The sequence below is a fragment of the Limulus polyphemus genome, unplaced genomic scaffold (genome assembly GCF_000517525.1).
Source record: "Limulus polyphemus unplaced genomic scaffold, Limulus_polyphemus-2.1.2 Scaffold5255, whole genome shotgun sequence".
Lineage (NCBI taxonomy): Eukaryota > Metazoa > Arthropoda > Merostomata > Xiphosura > Limulidae > Limulus > Limulus polyphemus.
The window spans coordinates 58,286-62,170 of record NW_013670865.1 but is presented as its reverse complement, the minus strand read 5'-3'; the positions used below and the strand labels follow the sequence as shown (position 1 = coordinate 62,170).

Genomic DNA, 3,885 nt, shown 5'->3' with positions numbered 1-3,885 from the left:
TAATAACTTGTTAGATTACCACAGTTCATACTTGTTATATCTGATGTTATATCTTAAAACTTGGCTACTATTATATAAATCCTGTTAATAATAACTTGTTAGATTACCACAGTTCATACTTGTTATATCTGATGTTATATCTTAAAACTTGGCTACTATTATATAAATCCTGTTAATAATAACTTGTTAGATTACCACAGTTCATACTTGTTATATCTGATGTTAGATCTTAAAACTTGGCTACTATTATATAAATCCTGTTAATAATAACTTGTTAGATTACCACAATTCATACTTGTTATATCTGATGTTACATCTTAAAACTTGGCTACTATTATATAAATCCTGTTAATAATAACTTGTTAGATTACCTATAGTTCATACTTGTTATATCTAATGCTTTCCTCAGCCTTTCAGATCTCAGTTTCATATGGGTAGCACTAATTGTTCAGTTTCTGTTAGATTGTTAGATTACTACATTTCATACTTGTTATATCTAATGTTAGATCTGAAAGGCTGAGGAACAGTTTCATATGGGTAGCACTAATTGTTCAGTTTCTGTTAGATTGTTAGATTACTATAGTTCATACTTGTTATAACTAATGTTAGATCTGAAAGGCTGAGGAATAGTTTCATATGGGTAGCACTAATTGTTCAGTTTCTGTACTCTGGACGTTTCAGACTCTGTGCATAGTTCAGCACCAGGTCTAATTGGTTAATTAAGAATTGTTTTGTGTGAATATATAGACAATAGCACAGTCCTTACAGAAAGCTAAAAAACAATGATGATACCTGATTGATTCTGAAAATGTTGGTTTAATTCTGTTTTTTCCAAATTAGTGATAGTGAAGCCCTACAGAGAAGGTGTAATACTGTCAAAATTTGATTAGGTTTAAGCATGTTTCCATAATATTTTTTTTTTATAATATGGTTCCAAATGCTACTGATTTTAAGTCCTTGGACCTGTTTCTTTAAACAGCTTTATTCTTAATGCTTCTTTAATGTTGCAGATTGTACAGTGTACTTCATTGTACAGTATGTATTGTCCGTACATCTACTATAACATTCTTCATTTTTTGGATCATTTGTTACTAGGCCTGTATATATATATATGAGGTGCAATAATGTGTCATGTATTAAAAAATGATGAAGTTAAAATATATTTTAAAAAATATAAACAATGATGAAGTTAAAATATAATTGTAATACAGTAAAGAAAAACAAAATTGTTTTATGAGAAAGAGTATCCAAATATTTTTATATCTGTAAACCAAACATGAGAATTTAGGAGTAATTTTGTTACCAGATAAGATTGCAGTCCACAAAATGAGCTCTGGTATTGAGTGAAAGGCCTACTCAAGATACTATTATGATCGTCTGTACAGAAACATTTGTTAAAAAACTTGTTATCAGTTGTATTATTATGTCACACAAAACACCAATCTATAGATCACACTTTGCTGGTATAAGGCATAAGTACAATAATAAAATCTGTGCATAACCAGTCCAATCAGTAATAGGATGTAGATGCCAGTCCAATCAGTAATAAGATGTAGATGCCAGTCCAATCAGTAATAGGATGTAGATGCCAGCCCAATCAGTAATAGAATGTAGATGCCAGTCCAATCAGTAATAGGAAATACTGATTGGACTGGTATCTACATCCTATTACTGATTGGACTGGTATCTACATCCTATTACTGATTGGACTGGCATCTACATCCTATTACTGATTGGACTGGCATCTACAAGGATGTAGATGCCAGTCCAATCAGTAATAGGATGTAGATGCCAGTCCAATCAGTAATAGGATGTAGATGCCAGTCCAATCAGTAATAGGATGTGCCAGATGGTGTAAAGTGGCATGGGTGCATCAGAATGTAATCGTTGGACTGACTCCAGGTGTCATCGAACATTTGTCAAGTTAGGAGTAGGAGGAGGGTCCCAACCATCTTCACCTCAAGCCCAGGTAGCAGAAGGGAAAAGCACCTTCTGTTCCAACAATCCAGGTAGGGCACATGTGCAGACCCAGTACACTACCAACACCAAGCCACCCGGGAACCCGACATCCAGGCAATGGTAGGAATGGGGAATATAAACGTGGTGGTTCAACTCCAGTCCAAAGTCATGTTTCACATAAAACAAAGTGGAAGTTATTGACACTTGTGAAACAATGTCTTTGTAGATACTTCCACTGAAAAATGCCTAAATCTAAAAAGTGCATGAGTGAAAATAAAAACACACATCATTATACACAAACGCAATATCAAGAATTGGTGACTGTACTCTACAGTATAGAGGGAGTCAGCTGCACTAGGAGGGTGTGCTGCACTCCTATTGGTGGATGCTTGTCTCATGCTCATTTGCATGCTACAATGCAGCTATACCACTTGTAAAAATGTGATGTTAAGTAGGAGCCTCAAGGCTAGTGGTGAGTAAAAATTGCACATATAGGGGGCAGCACAAATCGAAGAAAGCTATTACGTGAGAGGAAACTTCTGGACTGAGAGTATTCAAAGTTCAGTAAGTAGCTTCAATCTTTTCTTTCCTCAACTAACATTTTAACAAGAGATCTCTGTCATTGAAACCATTTCCACAATTTAACTATTGAAGGTCTTACTTATGCAAACTGTTTCTTACAATAAAAAGGATAACAATACTTAAGATAGACAACATTGTTTATTTATAACACAAGGGGACATTGATAAACGTTTCGGAATTCAACAGATTCCATCTTCAGTATCTAAAGCAAAATAAAAGAATTACATCATTCCTAAGTAAGTAACTAAAATACATTTCTATAATGACAGCAATTTAAACAAAACTACAACAACATAAAAATTAAATGAGTAACAAACAAAGTACTGGACATAGTAGAAAATGTGCAATTTAAACGAAGACTGTATGTTGTTCAGTGTTGATGAAAGTTGTTTAATGTGGAGGGTTTCTTTAATCAGTAATTCCAGATCAGTGTTGGCTTTGCAAAGAATATTGAAATTTGATAGGTTAAATTCATGTCCTGTTTCTTTACTATGTTGGCTTACATATACAAACCATTTCCCACAATTTAAGTATTAAAGGTCTTGCTTTCTCAGACTGTTGACCACAATTAAGATGTGTATGAACTGATGGTCCTACTTCCCCAAACTGTTTACCACAGTTAAAGTACCTCCTATATGACTTTCTTTCCCAAAGTGCCTACCACAGTTAAAGTACCTCTTAAAGGCCTTTCTTCCCAAAAGTGCCTACCGCAGTTAAAGTACCTCCTATATGACCTTTCCCAAAGTGCCTACCACAGTTAAAGTACCTTTTAAAGGCCTTTCTTCCCCAAAGTGATTATCACAATTAAAGTACCTCCTAAAGGCATTTCTTCCCCAAATGCCTACCACAGTTAAAGTACCTCCTAAAGGCCTTTCTTCCCAAAAGTGTCTACCACAGTTAAAGTACCTCCTAAAGGCATTTCTTCCCAAAAGTGATTACCACAGTTAAAGTACCTCCTAAAGGCATTTCTTCCCCAAAGTGCCTACCACAGTTAAAGTACCTCCTAAAGGCCTTTCTTCTCCAGTGTTTACCATAGTTAAAGTTTTAACTTGTGGTCTTAATATCCTTAGCCCTTATCACAACTATAATACTAAGTAAATAATTTATTTTTCTATACTGTTTACCATGACAGAAATATTAGTTATTTTTACTTTCACAAATGTTTACTAAAATTAACATATTATCTGACAGTTTTACTGCTACAAATAGGACACAGATTAATTCAACTGTACAAAAGTGAGATCAGGCTAACAAAGCAATCTGTGATATACTCTGAACAAACTTTATATCCAAAATATTTCCTGATGGATCTAGATTAATCCAATTAGAGAAATCTGATACAAG

The 3,885-nt window shown here is 34.1% G+C and overlaps 1 long non-coding RNA gene across 1 annotated transcript; it reads right to left on the bottom strand.

The window, feature by feature from the left end:
- Positions 1 to 263: 263 nt before the first annotated feature.
- On the bottom strand, positions 264 to 1,139 carry LOC111089111. The gene is made up of 2 exons (XR_002613450.1): positions 476 to 1,139; positions 264 to 371 (listed from the first exon to the last, which is right to left on the bottom strand). It is a non-coding gene; the product is annotated as an uncharacterized LOC111089111 (long non-coding RNA).
- Between the last annotated feature and the right edge of the window lie 2,746 nt (positions 1,140 to 3,885).